Below are 17,094 nucleotides of genomic sequence, written 5' to 3' on the forward strand. Positions count from 1 at the left end.
CTAATGACAGTACACATCATATCGTGTTATTATTCATTCTCCCTCGTGTCCCCCTCCCAATTTATCCTTCACTGGGTCACCTCTGTCGAGTAGCAGCCACATCAGGGCTGCTCAGGGCCAGGTGCTGGCCAGGACCCTCCACACATCATTGCCATAAGTAACCAGCAAAATAGCAGGAGCATCTGTCTCTCTCCCACCCACACCCCAGTTTCTCCTCCCCACCGGGCAGTCTTGGTGGCATAGGCATGGGTCACCTCCCTGCCCGTAGCTGGCTTCATGGAGTCATAGGTGGTGATGCGTGGACAGGAAAGGCAGCAGGCACAGAACCATTCCAAAAATTCCAATGCCGGAGGACATGGAGCATCGCTCACTGCCCGGTCCCCTGCCCTCACACCAGACCCCTGGTGCCCTCTGGAATGGACCCGTGGTGCCCAGGACATGGCCCTGACAGCCCACCAGCAAAGTGCCCTTTATTACCCAGGTGCTAGATGTGGCTCACATACAAGTGACCCCAATGCCCCAGCTACATCGTCAGGGGACATTTATTTTCCAGGAGAGCTTTCCTTCTCTAGATTTAGAGAACGGAAAGGTCAGAAAGAGGAACGCTGGAATGTCGAATGCTTCATGCATTGGGATACCCTTTGTACGGAGGTGAAGTTTTTTTTCCCACTTGATCTACTGGGCCTTTTGAGTTGAGACTAGGAAAATTAGGTTAAGTGATTCTTTTAGAGAAACGCACACACCCAGGGTGCATCCAGGGTCATATTCCTGCGCTGGAGTCAGGCCAAAATATCAAACTTTCTGCTGGGTCTTGGCACTGCCCCTGAGGGTTATGACAGCGGAGGACCCAGCAGAGAGGCCGGGGCCTGGAAGGAGGAAAGGAGCCCGGGAGGAAACGCTCAGATGTCCCCAGAGAACTGGACAGGACGTCTGAGCCTGCACCAGCTTCTAGGTAAGGGGGCCCTCTGATCCGGGGGAATGTTTTGTTTTTCTGGGCACCGTGACAGTCACAGGAAGCCGGGACACAGGCAGGGTCAAGGGCACGAACAATTCCTGGTTTGATAAGAAGGATGAGCGGTCTTGGAACTGAGGGCAGGGGAGAGGGGCTGGGGGGAAGGGGACAGGGAAGGGCCGGGGGAGCAGGGGACGGCCTGCCAGAAGAGGGGTGAAGAATTTCAGGGAACACACACCTCTAAAAGGGGTTCCCGTTACTTCGCTGTGGAGTGCTTAAGGCGAGCCCAGCCCCCTTCTGCCTGTGACACGTCCTGCCCTACTTCGTCCTCCGAAACCTCTTCGGCGTGTTGATCACATTACTCATCTATTGTTGTCAAACGGATTACCTCAAAACTCAGTGGCTTAAATCGTCTGAAAAACAGGCCATAAAAACAAAACACACCAACTCTTTCGGTGCCTGGGGTCGAGGTGAGGCGGGGGAGCCCCCCACCAGATTGAAATGGAGCAGTGCAGCCAGGACGCCCCCTCCTGGGGCCGGATGGGGCTGTGAGGCTGCTTTCTGGGTGGCCCATCCTCACAGTGACAAGTGACAAGTCCAGCAGGGCACTGGTAGGAGGCCTCAGCTCTGAGTCACATGGTCCCTCCACAGCATGGCGGGAGTGTCCTCCTAGCATGGCAGCTGTGTCCTCTCTGTGGCTGACCAAGGCAGGACCCGTGCTGTACCCCTGCACAGCTTCCTCAGAGGTCGCCCTCGGCCGTGTCTGCAGCCTCCTCTCCGTCACGCAGGGCCCCGTGCACACAGGAGGACACAACACAGGTGCGCATTCTGGGAGGAAGGGCCATCGGCTGGCTGTGAAGCCGGAGAGTTTGGGACTGGTTCTCTGGGGATTTGGAGAGGTTCTATGCATTGTATCCAGCCATGCAGAGATAGAGGTAGGGGTCAGTAGGACGTGACACCGCCGGACTCTTCATAGCCCATAAGTCAGTCCCAGTGCTCAGGAGGCTGAGGCAGAAGGATCGTCACGAGTTCAAGACCTGCCTGGGCTACATGGTGAAACTTGCCTCAAAACAAAAAAATACACGGTAGGGGAGGAAGGACTGTGTAAAGTGCCTTGTAAGTGGACAAGAGCAAAGGCTGCTGGGAATCAGGCTGTGTGAGAGGACCAAGGCCAACAGCTCGCGCCCTGGGGAATGCCTGGAAGCACCCGGTGAGTGAGCACCCTGGGGCCCAGAGAGCTCTGCACAGGAAGCCTCGCTGGGACGCTGACGGCAGCTGTGTTCCGGCCTGGGGCTGATGATGGCGTCAGTGAAGCAGTGTGGAATGTGCCCAGGGACGGAGAGGCACAGCAGTCCCTCTGCTGATACATCCAGCGTCCCCCGCTAGAATGTGAACAGTTCCAGGCCCAGCTCCTGGCCTGGCAAAGAAGAGGCCCCAGCGGGCTCCCCACCCCGTGGGGCAGGGGTCAGACTGAGTGTCACCCCCAGGAGCCCTCTGAACAGGGAGCTCCTCTGCGATCTCCAGGGAGAACAGAAGAGCGGGCCAGGGAGGTCGGCACGCTGCATCCACCTGGCGGAAGCTGCCGCAGCCAGGGCCTCTGAGCCTGCGCTGCTGGGTGGCTGCCATCTGGGCCCGAGCACCCTGACACGGAGCTCCAGAGCCCTGCCACGCAGGGATCCTGCTGGAGCCAGGCCCTGCAGCCACAGCAGGGGACAGCAGGAACGTGGGCTGGCTCCAGGGCCACAAAGTCACCCGGGCAGCCTGTGTTATTAAACCATCTATCTGGCTCTGCCTGGAAGGACGCTGAGAGGCGGGGAGGGCCACACTCACTGCTACTCCCTGGGCCAGAACTGGGGCAGCTCGATGCCCCTGGGAACTGGAGGTCATGGGCCTCACGGCCTAGCTGGTCATCGCTGCCCCAGCTGCTGCAGGCACTGGAAAGGCGCTGACTGGCTGGGTTTTTTTTTGTTTTGTTTTGTTTTTTTTCACATTCTTTCTTCGCTCAGAAACTTCCAGGCTCTGCCTCCAAGGAGTAAAGTGCCAGCTCCCTGCCTGGCATCTGGACTGGTCTGCAACCTGGCCACACTCTGCCCAGAACTGCAGTTGCTGATCCACACGGGGGTGCATACTATCCTCTGGGCTCTGTGCCAAGGGCTCCACATGAACTCAAGTCCCTGGGGATGAGGAAACCCTCCTCTGAGGCCGATGGAGGAGGGTCGGAGGTGCTGAGCAACTGACCAAGGCCACGATTCGCCCAGGTTTCCTGCAGACACAGCCACGCTGTCCCCACAGGGCTCCTGGGTATTTTAGGTAAGTTGCATCCTCAGCCCCGCGACAGCTCCTCTGTCCTTAGCACCTGGCCTGCCTGAATGTCATCCCTGCCTAGAACCTGGCTGCCTGAAGGTGGCTAAGTGGCGATGCGTTCCCAGGGCTCCCAGACAAGGTGGGTTTGTGTGGCTGGCGCCAGGTTACCCAGGTCCAAACCTAGTGGGCCCCAGAGGCTCCCTGACCCCCACAAATTGATCCTTCAGTTACTCCTGTCGGCTCTGCCTCCAGAACGTGTCTTCACCTGCCCTTCTGCCGGCCCACACTGCTGCAATGGCTAGGGCAGCTGTGTCCTTGTCACCTCCTTTGCTTGTGGTCTGGCTGAGGAAAGGACACAGTGGTGCCTGCCTACCACAGAACGGGCAGCAGGAGGAGAGGAAATGCATGCTGAGCAGAAATCGGGGGTGACGTCAGGTTTGCCCTGGGGTCCGGAGTGGGGTGCCTGGCAAAGGGAGGAAAGTTCACCACGGGAAGAGGTGGGGTGTCCAGAGGATGAGATGGCCGGACAGCAGGCCGTGGGGGGCAGAGGTAGAGGGCAGCACCCCTGCAGGTGGGCAGCACTCCCGTCACGAAGCTAGCCCAGCCTCTGCATTTCCCAGTGGGGCGACAGGAACCCAGCCTTGCCCCTCCCCAGGTAAACTGAGTCCCTCCCACTCCAGGCCAGGTGGCCATCACCTGTCCCTTGAACAAAGTGGCTCTGTCTCCTGTCTTCACCCCAGAGGGTCCCCGTGGCATCCCTTCCTCCTTGGCCAACAGCCCAGACCCAGGCTGTAAGGGCAGTCCCCGCGCTGCACGCTGAGTGGCTCTGCTGCTCTGCCCGTGACTTCACAGCATCCCAAGTCTGTTCCTCTCCTGCCTCCCTCACCCTCAGGTGTGCATGGGAACGTGGGACTCCCGCCCCCGCTTGGAACAAGCCCGAGTGCACCCTAGGCATCCCAAGGCCCAGTGACACAAGGCTCCCCTGGGGCTGGCCAGGACAGTGTCACTGATTTTCCTCTTCTGAGAGGAGGACTTTCTGCTGATTCCTTCCCCAGAACTAAGCCAGTCACAGCCAGGAACTTGGCTCCCAACACCAGGAGGCTGGAGCACAGCCTGGGGTTGGGGACTTGAAGCAGGATCCGCACCAGGGGCCAAGGGAGCACAGGAACAGGGCGAGGGCGTCTCAGGGCCACAGCCAAGTTAGCTGCCATCTAGAGCAGCCCCAGGCTGCTTCCTTGGAGAGGACCCTAAGTCCCCGCCATTTATGGGTTGTCAGGTATCTCTCTGCTGCCCTGCCCTCAGAACAATTTGAGAGGAAGTGATCACTCGGGACTCAGTGGTTGTAGGTGACAGGAACCAATGTGAGCCCAGTTTGAATGGGCTGGACCTCAAAAGATGCTACAGCAACTCCTCTGCCAGTGCAGGGTTCCCTGAGGAAGATGGAAGAGGTCACCTTGCTGCCATCTACATCTCCTTATGCCATTATCTCCCAGGCCACTGTCCCCACTGCAGTGGTTAGGAGCAGCCACAGGCCCACAGCTTCACACATTCACAGCCAGAGAGAGAGAGAGGACTTCCTCCAATTCCACTCAGCAATTCCAGGGGAGGATTCTGATTGGCCCTGCACAGGTCACGTGTTCACCCCTTGGACCAATCATGACAGCCAGGATATAAGGGCAGATTAATGGACCAGCCTGGACCAGGCAACCAGACCCTGGTAACAGGGGGAAGAACCTGTCAGTGGAAGAATGAGGGGGAGATACCAGACAAAAAACAGCAATAGCGGCCACCAAAGAGTCCCTTTAAAACACATGTTCTAAACTGGTGTGGTGGTGTGTGCCTGTCATCCCAGCACTCCGGAAGGCTGAGACAGGAAGGTCACAAGTTCAAACTCAGCCTGCAAAGCTTAACAAATTAGTGAGACCTTATCTCAGAATTAAAAAGGGCTGAGGATGTAGCTCAGTGCAAAGGCCATGAGTTCAACTCCCGCTATTGCAAAAAATCAATTAATTAATTTAATTAATTAATCGTCACTGCTGCACGGCAGGGGGCACGGGACATCCATGCCATTCCTCGATGATGAGAACCTCGGCCACTTGGCCGAGGGGGAGTCTTCACCCACACAACGGCCCCTAGGGAAACTGAGGCTTGTAAAGTGCTGGCACTAGCCTGAGGGGTAGGGCCACGTGTGAACCAGGCCTGTCTCACCGCCAACACTCCACAGTCCTCTGCAGCTGGAGGCAGGGAAACTGAGGCAGGAGCCTGAGTCCACAAGGAGGCAGGTGGAAAGAGGCTGCACTGTGGAGCCTTGGAGGACCGAGCCCAGGATTTCTCTGGGGGAACCTGGCCCCGTTCACATTGGCCCTACAGCCACAGTCTCATCTGGCCAGGAGCAGTGGGCAAAGAGATGGGCGCTAGCAGACAGAACTTGGTCGGGGAGGGGTGAAGGCAGAGGGCAGAGGGGAGCTGTCTGGGCACAGCAATCCAGGAAGGCTCCCTGGAGGAGGAGGAGGAGCCGCAGTTGCAGAAACAATCAGGAGAAAAGGGCAGCTGGGAGGTCCATCCCAGGAGGCCAGAGGCTACAGGGCTTCAGACCCCAGGCCTCGGAACCTCACAAGCCCCGCTCCAGATCTCCAAATCCTGGGGCTCCCGCTTCCTGATGGGTGGTCTTGGGCCCTGATTTCCACCCCATTTCAGGTTCGCTGACCCCAGGCCTTGCCTACCCCACTCCCCAGCTGAAATGCCCACCCAGGGCCAGTGTCCAGGCCCTAGAGTGACCAGCCAGACTTCGGGGGTCCAGAAACATGAACACGTGGGAGATCCAGCTGGAGAAGCACGAGCACTCACAGGCGGCAGCAGAGCAGAGTGTGGGGTCCCTGGGGGTGCCGGGCCACCACAGCGGTCACAGGGTCACACAGCCCACCCTGTCCCCATGCCAGGCTTGGGGCAGCGAGCCCTCTCCCCCACAGCCCTTCCACCGCCCGTGGAGGGGCCGGTACATCCTTTTCCCGTGACTGCCTTGCCCTGGGTGGCAGGTGGCACAAGGTGGACTCCAAGGTGCCTCCAACAGTGTCTTCCGGAATTTTATGGCTCTAATATCCTCCACCGGCAAGCTGCTGAGCGCGGGGACCCATGAGGCTACAGAGTCCAGGGGTCAGGGCACTTCCACAGCTGTCATCCTGCTGGTCCCGGGCAGTTTGGAGGTATTAGAGGCAAGGGGAGGGTTGCTGGATTTTGTTCCCTGCCACGCTGCAAGTTTGAAATGCAACATTGATTGTGCTTTTTGTAGGACTGCTGGGTCCTGAAGATGGAGGGTGCTCCCCAAAATGTGTCCCTCTTGAAGAGGCCTGGAGGCAAACCTTCCCTCCCAGGGGACTGGGAGCTCTGCGGGCACACCTCACCCATGGTCCCTTCTGGACTGGGAGCTTTGCTGTCCCCTGCGGAGAAAGAGCCTTAGAACCCTGCGTGCTGCCCTCCTGGCTCTGAGGGGAGCAAACAAAAACATTCCAGCTGTGTCACATGTTTGTCATCTTGAAGGTTGAGTATCCTGGAGGGGCACAGTCAGAGGTTCTTCTAAAGTGGCACTCAGATATCTGCTGGCACTGCCACCTTCTAATAGCACAGCCGGCGGGGCTCAGCCTGACAGCCAAAGTGGCCTGGCTGGACCGATCAGGAGCTGGGCTGGTTGCACGGTAAACGGCTTCTCCCAGAGCCTTATCCCCCGGACACCAGAGAGAAACTCCTCCCTCCCAGACCCCGGAAGAGCATGCCACTAGGCCCAGCCCAATGCACAGGGAAGGACCACAGGCACCACCTCACAACAGAAGAAGTATAGAAAAACTGAGGACATTTTAAAAACTTCCACCATATATGTGTAGAATAGATAAACCGGCACAGGGCCCAGAGCCAGCTCTTGGCCTGTGTTTGCTCTTGCAGTGTGGCCACAAGGAACAAAAACAGTCTGAGAATGAAAAATATTTCACTGAACCATCAAAACATCAAAAAAAATTCTGTAATTCAGAATATACTCGGCCGCAATCAGTGATCGTGAAAAAGGACTGTGGTGTGCCTCTGGGATGCACTGGTTCAGAAATGTCAGATTTTGCACAAGCAAAGTAGAAACCCTCAAGTAGAAGTCAGAACCTGAACCCCCAAAGGGAGACGCAGTCAGACCTGAGACTACTGCGGGCGCTTGTGGCCGGCGTCCGGGAGGCCGGGCGCCTCTGAAATGTTCACATTTTGTCTCCCACGAAACCGTGAATGCACCGCTCTGGGAAACCACTGGAGTCTTTCGAGAACAAGCACAAAATAAAGCTTTCCAGCACATAATCAATGATCTCCATCATGAAAGGCAGAAGAGAGACCAAAAGCCCAGAGGTGTCACTCCAAGTCGCTCAGTGGAAAAGCCAGACATGAGCTATTCTATCGCCAGGACACTTACAAAGCCAGCCACATCGTGAGTGAAGAGTCGGGGTGAACAAATTAAGTTATTTGTAAAATTACTTTATCTTATACCAGATAACACTCACCGAGGAGGGGACCGTGTAATGTATGGCCAACAACCAGGGAGATTGATAGTTCTCACACCTGCTCCCTAGCAGATATTTTACCCATAGACACAAAACTGATGGCAGGAAAGGCACAGCAGATTCCTGCACACGGGGAGGATGGTGTGGCAGGCACACCCCCTTTGTCTCTTAGTTGAACCCTGAATGCACTGGGGAAGGCAGTGTTCCCTGCTCTAGGCCCATCCTGAGAATCCAGTTCCTGATTTCCCAGCCTCCCTTGCAGCTAGGGTAGCCATGTGACGCAGTCTGACCAATGAGATCTAAGTGGAAGGTGGCAGGTGGATTCCCAAGGAAGTTTTTTCTTTTATAAGAAGTCAGACATCGCACAAGGATGGGGCCTGGTTAGTTAGGATTCTCTAGAGGAACAGAACCAACAGAAAGCATATGTATAATCAGGCAAAGGAATCTATTAGGTAGTTTGCAGGATCAAAGGCAGGAGTCCATCATGGCCTCCCATAGGCTGCAGTCTCCTGTCTCTCTCTGCTTGTTCCCTCTCAGGTTGGCAGCGTCCTGGGTTCCTGTTTCACCAGGGGAGCAGAAGCCATCAGAAGAGGCTCCTCCGAGGCCCGCATTCCTCCTCCTGAGGCTGCTCTGGGGCCGTGACCCTCACTGGGCCCTGTCCCCCCCTCTTCCTCGGGGTGTCCTCTGCTCCCCCTCGTTCTCCTCCAGGCCTGTTTCTCCCCTGCAGCGTCACACCCAGTGCCACACACCAAACGCTGCTGCCTGTCACCTTAGCAGAGCATGTCTGGATGGTGCACCCCAGTCTCTCCTTAATCAGAAGGAAGTGAACCCCAAAGCTCTTTTTTCACCCTGATTTCCATCCAGCCGGTCTCTGTAGTCCGCATGGGCCTCTGTGCTACTGAGAGGGACCTTGTCAAGGTCCCAGACATGCACCCCACCCCTGACTGCACGGTCAGTGATGTGTCCCACTGCCGACCCTCCCCCTCCTCCCGTCCTCTCCTCCCAAACGGGAGCTCGGTGAGAAGCAGCACCCTTGTCCTCCTGTCACTGCATAGACCCAGAACAGCACCCAGCCACAGTGTGGGCTCAGCATAGTCACTGCAGCAGTGAAGAGACAGCCAGCTGCCTCTCCAACATCTTAGGTAACAACCACCTTCCTAGCTTGTTAGTCAGATGGGTGTGGCCTCAGGACTGGTGACTGTTCATGCTTCCAAAAGGAAAGGTGCATGACTCTCATTGTTTTCCCAATATTTCTCATGGCTGAAACACAGATGCAATGGCAGGAGCTGGAGCAGCCATCCTAAGCCAGGCAGTGGAACCACCCGCAGTTGCAGAAGGCAAGAAATTCAATAAAAGCAGCACCTTATCTGCTCTGGTCACACAAGATGCTTACCAGGCAGGGAGGTAGACGCCCACCTTATGTAAATCAGTCGCTTGGGCCCTGGTGACAGCAAGCAGACCTGTACTCAGGAAAGCAGTAGAGCGGTTTTAGTTGGGTTTTCCACCCCTTGCAACAGATCCCTGAATGCGTGAGGGGAACAAGCTGCAGGGTTTCTCTGGGTCCTGTTTGTCACGCAGCCCCGATGCCACACAGGAGGACGCCTTCAGGATGACGTGATGGTGACTCTGAGCCACGATCCAGGCTGATGAGGAAGATGAGGACCAGGCTGAGGGTGCACAGATGCTGCCCCGGGTGGAGGGACTCGTTCCCATGACAGCACTGGCACTCATGCATGGCGAGCGGCCAGCACGTGACAGTGCCATCTCCATCTTTGTGTGGTGTGGAGAGAGATGGAAAAGACGTGACTGAACCAAGGCCACCAAGTATCCAGCTTCTGGAGCGGACATGGGGCAGGGACCTGCTTTACCAACCTGCAGAACTCTCACTGTGGAAACTTCTGGAAAGGACAGATAACCTCCAAGTCTTGCTGTATGACATGGTGGCGCCATCAAAAGCCAGTGCTTTGATCTGAAGAAGGACTTGGTGACCCCATCAGCACCTCAGCAAACCCGACTCCATCGATCTGGAGCTAAGGTACCATCGTCTTTTCTTTTTCTGTGGTCTTGGGTATCGAACCCAGCACCCGTGTTCTGAGAGAGCTCCGTCCCCAGCCCCATTTCATTTTGGGACAGGGTCTTGCTCATTTTGCTGGGTTGGACTGGAGCTTGCAATCCTCCGGTTCAGCCTCCCAGAGTGCTGGGAGTTTACAGGGGTGCACCTTCACACCCAGCTCCCATCTTCATAGCCGGTACACAGCGGATGTCATGGAACCAAATTGTGAGGCAAACTTCTTGATCCCCGAGAGGCTGACACTATCCCAGCGCGTGACACTTTTTGCACAGCTCAAGAGAGAAATCAATGACACAGCGTGGAGCACATGAAAAGCCACATCCAGGCACCGCCGCCGAACAAGCGAGATCCTCTCCTGCGTGAAGCGAGACCAAAGCCAAGGCCAGCACCGGCGTGCCGTGCGTGGCATGTCCTCTTCTGAAAGGAAACTTCCGTGAAAAATCGCTTCAGTGTCACCTGGGAAGCCGTGTCCAATCCTCAAAGCCCAGGACAGCCTGACAGCCACCAGACTCTCGCTGGCGCCAGCGCGGACACCCTGCAGACTCGGGATGGTGTTTGATCAAGAGGAAAGCGAGGCGGCAGTCTGGATGTGAGAGGGAGCCACGGGCCGCGCTGCTCGGCGTGGAGCCCCTCGCAAGCCGTTCTGTGTGTGACTGAGGCCCTGCTGTGTGCGGAGACCAGGCACCCACCCCTGTGTGCTCGGAATGCGGGAGGCACAGAGGAAACACACAAACCTCAAACCGTCATCCCCAACACAAACTCTACCCATTAAATACAAACTCCCACACCCTTCTACTCCAGCGATTGACAACCTCCATTCTCCCCCTTCCTATGAATTTGAATATTCTACCAGCCTCCTGCAACTGGACTCGTACAACATTTGTCCTTTCGTGTCCAGTTTCTGTGACTTAGCACATAATTTTGAAGGCTCGTCCCTATGGCTAGATATGTAGTATTTCAGCCTTCTCCAGGGCTGTATAATAGTCCATGTGAGTTCATGCCACAACGTGCTTGTCCAGGCCTCCTGTTGATGGTCATCTAGGCCACTTCCACCTTTGGGCTGCTGTGAGTAACGCTGCTGAGAACACGAGAGGGCAAGCGTCTATCTGACCCCCTCCTTCGGTTCCCTCAGGCAGGGCTGGGAGTGGACTTGCTGGTCACATGATAATTCCACATAATGGTTCAAATGTGAAATGTCTCCCAGACTCCTGGGTGGAGCGCTTGGTCCCCAAGGTGGCAATGTTCAGAGGTGGGGGAGAGGCCTAGAGAGGTGACTGAGTCCCCAGGGCTTTGCATTGTGGGTCTTCCTCCATGATGTTTCCGTCTCAGTGCTGGGCAACCATGAACTGAACCCTCCAAAATAGTGAGTCAAATAAACACTTTCTGCTTTTAAATTTATATGTCAGGTATTTTATCCCAGCAATGAAAAGCTGACCCAGGTACTCTGTTTAACCTTTTTGTTGTTGTTGTGTGTTTCTTAGCAGTACTGGGAATTAAACCCAGGACCCGGCCCTTGCTAGTACCATAATTTCTTAAGGACCTTCCAAACGTGCCCTCAGCAGATGCTCCCCCTTCCATTCTATCATTAGCTTTAAACCTCAGAGTTGATTTCGGGGTTTTCCAGTTCTGATAAGTCCTGTCTTACTTTACCTAGGATTGGTGGCTCCCGTGGGCACCCTGCATCACTCTGTGACCTACGATGTCACATGCTGACGGAGGCTGCTCGGGGCATTCCCACTCCAAGGTCTCAGCTTGAGGACTGAGAATCTATCGTCTTGTTTGCTTGGACTGGGGCGAGTGGTCTCCATCTGAGGTTCCGTGGGACAGGTTTGGAGTGCATCTCCAGGCCCCCCGTGGTAGATGGGAGAACAGCCAGCTATGTCCCCCTCAAAACTGCCTCTGGCGGAGGTCACTGAGGCTGAGGCAACTGGGAATGGGCAGGAATTCCTTACCAAGCAGCAGGGCTGGAGAGGAAGAGGCAGACACAGAGACGAATGAATGAGACAGTGGGAGACCACTGGAGAGCAGTCGTGAGCCCCAGGTCCCCCACCTGAGGGCTAAGGCTGGTGCAGTGTCTGGGAACAGCTAAGAGAAGAGAAATTCTGTTGGGAGCCGCGGCCGAGCCCGGTCGCCTTACTTGGCGGACGTGAGGCCTGTAGGAAAGAGCAAAGCCTGAGCTAGATTACCCCTCCCATCGAGTGTGCTAAGATGGCGCTTATCTCCTGCTTCCTGCTTGGTAAACAACCCGCCCTGTAAGATCTCCTGCTTCCTGCTTGGTAAACAACCCGCCCTGTAAGATCTCCTGCTTCCTGCTTGGTAAACAACCCGCCCTGTAAGATCTCCTGCTTCACAACCCGCCCTGTAAGATAGTCTGCCTAGCAACAACTGATGTTAGCCAATCAGCCCGCATCGCGCGCTTTGAACTGATTGGCCACTGTAACCCTATAAAAGTGAGTGCCTCTCCCGCCACGAAAAAAGAAGCAGAAGAAGCACGCAAGGAGCCGCGGAGAGCGGACCAGTAGAGGCTTCGGGACAGACTGTAGGGAGAAGCACGCAAGGAGCCGCGGGGAGCGGACCAACAGAGGCTTCGGCCGGGAGGATTCCCGGGGCAGGCTGTACGGAGAAGGAAAATAAAAGAAAAGGTTGTCCACTGCCAGACTTTGTTGTGTGTCCTTCCTGCCGGCCGGGAGTGACACCGACAAAATTCATTCAGTCATGCAACAAACAGCTACTGCAATAGCGTGACTGGGTGCTGGGCTTACAGGGGCAGGAACACTCTGTGCTTCTCCTGCGTGCTTTTCCGCATGCTCAGCGCCACCAGAGGAACCCATATCAACCCTCTAGCGTCCCTTGCTCTGAGTTCTTGGCTTTTCCATGCATTTTAGAGGTCACAAGTTGGGAGGACCCCCACCAGCTTTGGGGTACACGACAGACGCCCAAATCCTCTGGAAGATGACGTTAGTTGCTGAATGCCAGACCCGGGAAGAGCCAGAAGTCGCACCACGCATGCGCAGACCATCAAGTACATCACTTCCCCCATCCCGCAGCCACCCTGCTTCTTCACCCGCAGATACCCTGCCTGCCACCCCACCGAGGTGGATCTGAGCCTCCCGGCCCTCCATGCTTGGCTGCCTTTCCCAAAACGCATCATTTCAGCGGCAGGCCTCGTTGGGTAATATCAAACACTCGGCGGCACCGCGCCAGCCTGGCGAGCGCAAGGTCCTGAGTTTGATTCCCAGTAACAGAACGACACCAAAATGTGAGCGCCTTTGCTGAGAACACGGAAGTGAGAGCCGGGAGAGGGTGGATGTCACTGCGCAGGATCTGCCGTCTCCCAGAATCCTCCGGAGCCTGGCCCACCGCGGGACTTCCCCGTCCAGTCCTTGTCCTGGGTCTCAGGTCCTCCTTCCTTCTGCCCGCTCTGCCCTCCACGGCCCAGCCTTCAGGAGCCTTCAGGAGCCTTCAGGAGCCTTCAGGAGCCGGGGCTGACACGCCCGGCCCACCCACACCCACCCGTGAGCAGCGCCACCTCCTGGGGAGCACTCGGGCCATGGAGAACAAACACTCTTCCCTTCTCCCTGTGTGGCAGGAAGCTTTGGGGTACAGAGGCTGGGGTGCAGGTGGAGAGGGAGGCTCAGCCAGTTGTCACACCAGAGGAAGCTGTTGGCGGGTGCGGCCTGGCTCTGTTACTGATGGTTTTTAATTATGTAAATCAGCCCAGGGCCTGCGCCTGGCACCAGCTTGGCATCCATCAGCTGGCAGCAGAATTAATCAATAAATAACCAGCTGCATGGGGCCCGGGCATGAGCATCAGCCACACCCCCACCCCGCCCGCGGGAGGGGTAGAGGGAGTGCCAGGGCTCAGCAGGCACAGACAGGGCTCGAGGTGGCAGGGTTGGACCTGCTGCAAGCCCAGAGGGAGGATGTGCAGGTCACGGGCTCAGACCCTTGCCCACTGTGTCCTGCTCACACCCAGGAGCCTGGCAGTAGGGGGCGAGGTCCTCACCCCAGTCTCACGCTTGCCCCCATCTCGGGGCACAGCCACATCACCTCACCTCAGCGACACTCTGTGAGGTCACTGCACTGGGCTGGGCTCAGGTCCCTACAGATGAGGAAACCGAGACCCAGAAAAGGAATCTACCAAGGTCGAGTCCAGGGGTCCACCCTTCCCTACCTCCAGCACCTCTCAAAGGTGCACAAAGGCTGGTGGCCCAAAGCACGGCATGGGGAGGCCTGCTGGAGCCCCAGAGCCACTGAGGCAAGGCCCCTCCCGGACAGCAGGGCCAGGGGCAACAGCAGTGAAGCTGGCTGCCCGCAGCTCCCCCACCCTGGGAGCCCTGATGGATGGTTACACCGCTGTGGCTGCAGGCTCGTGCTCCCCAGTGCCGCCCCATAAATCAGCCCCTCATCTGGGCCTTGGCTGTTTCTTGGTCACATTCCAGTGCCAAGGAGAGGGGGCTCCCCACCAGCGATGGCAGGGACAACCGTGAAATTAATGAAAAGGTTTCCTCTCCTCCTGTCTGCCTCTGGCTGTCTGAGCCTGGGCTCTGCTCCGGCTGGGGACCACTAAATACAGATGAGAAATGAGCTGCCACATGATGGATGTCAGAGGCGGCCAGCACAAAGGTCCCTGTCCCCGCGCAGGGGACGGTGCACACCCACTTCCTGTGATCCTCAGCCTCAGGCCGGGGTTTCCCAGCAGCCCCTGGAGGGCCGGTAGAGGAAGCAGGAAGGAGCTTTTGTGGCTGGGAGTAAATGTTTTGGGTCTGGGCAGGTAGGAGTCCCCGGAGGGATCTGCCTTTGGGGCTCTCCGTCCTGTGGAGCTGTGATAAGTTGTGGGCTCTGAAAGGCTCAGGGTGACACCAGGGGAACTTTGAAGCCATACAGAGCAGTCACCAGGGACTCAGCCTCCAAAACCACGCTCTGATGGTAGTAGCTTTGTGACCCAGGACAGGCTGCTTCTCCTCTCTGAGCCTCAGTTTCCCTATGTGTAAAGTAAGGAAGGCGATAAAACCCCCCCACTTTTGTCCTACTTTTGTCCTGCTGTCCTACTGCTAGTGGACAGATGTGTATTCTTTAGAAGAGCCACTGATAATACACAGTTCAGCACTGTAAAAATCACCAGCTGTCACCATTATTGAAGTCACTGGTTCTCATACATCAGAATCCCCAGGAGCTTTTAAGACCCAGTCTGCTGCCTCAGTTGGTCTGGGGAAGAGGCCAGGCCTGCCTTCCCTGCAAGCTACCACCCATGCTGGGCTGCTGCTATGGAGGCCCACGAAGGCCCGTGTTGACACCCACTGTCCCAGCGGGGTCCCCCTCCACTCTCCAGCTGAGGGCCGAGTGGGAACCAGTGCCCTGGGCTACACGGGGTGAGGGCGACAGGCTCTCAGTAGGGAGGAGAGGGGCCTGGAGGTGGAGGGGCACCATCCGCACCCCAGCTGCCCTCCTTCCACTCCACGCCCACCCCCAGGAGCAAAAGGGCAGAATTTGCCTTCCAAGCCAGACGTAATCTTTTAATCTCTCTGGCTTTAATCTTACAGCCCAACAGAAACCCAAATCCGCAGAGGGGAAGGAAGGGGGAGGGGGACAGAGCGCTGCTGTCCTGGGGGGCAGGCAATCTAGGCGTTAGCCTCCCACGTCACTGTGGTCTCCCTCCCCTTCCCCCGCGCCCTGCTCTTAGGAGCTGGACTGGGGCAGGCGGGATCCGTAGCCAGCAGCCAGACCCAGTGCGGAGAGGTAGATTCACACCTTAGAAAGATTCTTCTGTGGTAGGCAAAGCTTTCTTAAACAAGACACAGAAATCGCTAGTTTATTTACAGTTATAAATTTGGTCTTCATTGAAGTGAAAAATTTATGAAAGCTGGGCACAGCGACACCCATGTCTGATTTCAGCCTTCAGGAGGCTGAAGCAAGAGGGTCTCGATTTCAAGGCCAGGCTGGCCTATGTAATAAGACCCTCCCTTAAAAAAAACAGATGGAAAAAGAGCTTATGGTTGGCAAAAACTTCATGAAAGGCAAGGAAAGCTAATCCACAGATGGGGAAAAGATATCTTAATCTATACATCTGACAAAGAACTAGTATTACTATATATAAAGAACTCCTACAAATAAAAACCAACAGCCTGATAATTTCGTAAATAGGCAAAAGATATGAATGGCCACTTCACAAAGGAAAATATACAAATGCCAATAAGCACTTGAAAAGATACTCAGCCTCAACAAGCATCAGGGATGAGCCAATTGAAACGATCTCAAGTTACCACTCAGATTCACCAAAATGAACAAAATTTAAGAGCAGAATATGAGAACCAACTCTCATACATGGTTCCTGAAAATGTCCGTGGCTCAATCCCTTTGAAGAACTGTTCCGGCCAAAATTTTGTTGCCAACGTGACTGCATTAAGAGGTGGAGCCCTTTAGAGAGGGTTCGCTCATGAGGGAGGCGCCCTCCAAGATCGAGCATCAAAGGACTTGCTCCTTCTGTCTGCCCGTTCTGTCATATGCAAACCAAAGAAGAAGGCACAAGCTCTACAAGACACTGAATCTGCTGGCACCTTTGTCTTGGACTTGTCAGCCTCCAGAACTTGTGAACAATAAATTTCTATTTATATAAACTCTTCAGTCTCGGGTATTGTGTTATAGTAACAGGATCAGACTAGGACATGGCTCTATGATCTATCTACCCATTCCACGCCTAGAAATTTACCCAAAAGGAACGAAAGCATACAAGGAGTGCTCTAAAAATATTGTGAGTTCACATTTCAAAACCACCTTACAGTAAGAGGCATCACCGCTAATCCCCCTCACAACACTTCTGTTGCTCCTGGCACACTGATCCCGTCATCCCAACCACTTTTGGGCTCGGGATGTCCTCTCTAAGGGTCTTTACGAGGTGTGAGCTAAGTTGTAGTGGACGCTACTGTGTCCTTGTCCACCTCATTCTCTAGGTCCGGCACCCTGGGACTTCTGCTCTTTGCAAGATCAGGATGACCATGAAAGGGAAATATTTGAATTGATTCAGGGTTTGGAAGCAGAGGACGTGCTCAGGAAAAGGACTTCCACAACTGCTTGGGAAGGTGGCACAAATCACGGAGAAAGGGTCCCAGGCAAAGCCGAGTGTTTCAGAGATTAATCCCAATGCATCTTTTACTGGACTCTTTTCTTTTCTCACTTAAACACATTGTATTTTTCAGTCCCGCCTCCCAGGGCCACACAGTGACCACGGTGCTCTTGGA

General features: G+C 55.7%; 1 long non-coding RNA gene across 1 annotated transcript; it reads left to right on the plus strand.

Annotated features, from left to right (window-relative positions):
- Positions 1–2,961: 2,961 nt before the first annotated feature.
- LOC134473599 (uncharacterized) lies at positions 2,962–11,250 on the plus strand. The gene is made up of 2 exons (XR_010043913.1): positions 2,962–3,262; positions 6,546–11,250. It is a non-coding gene; the product is annotated as an uncharacterized LOC134473599 (long non-coding RNA).
- The last annotated feature ends 5,844 nt before the right edge of the window (positions 11,251–17,094 follow it).

Source organism: Cavia porcellus, unplaced genomic scaffold (assembly GCF_034190915.1).
Source record: "Cavia porcellus strain 051 isolate PalLab524CR breed Dunkin Hartley unplaced genomic scaffold, mCavPor4.1 scaffold_27, whole genome shotgun sequence".
Lineage (NCBI taxonomy): Eukaryota > Metazoa > Chordata > Mammalia > Rodentia > Caviidae > Cavia > Cavia porcellus.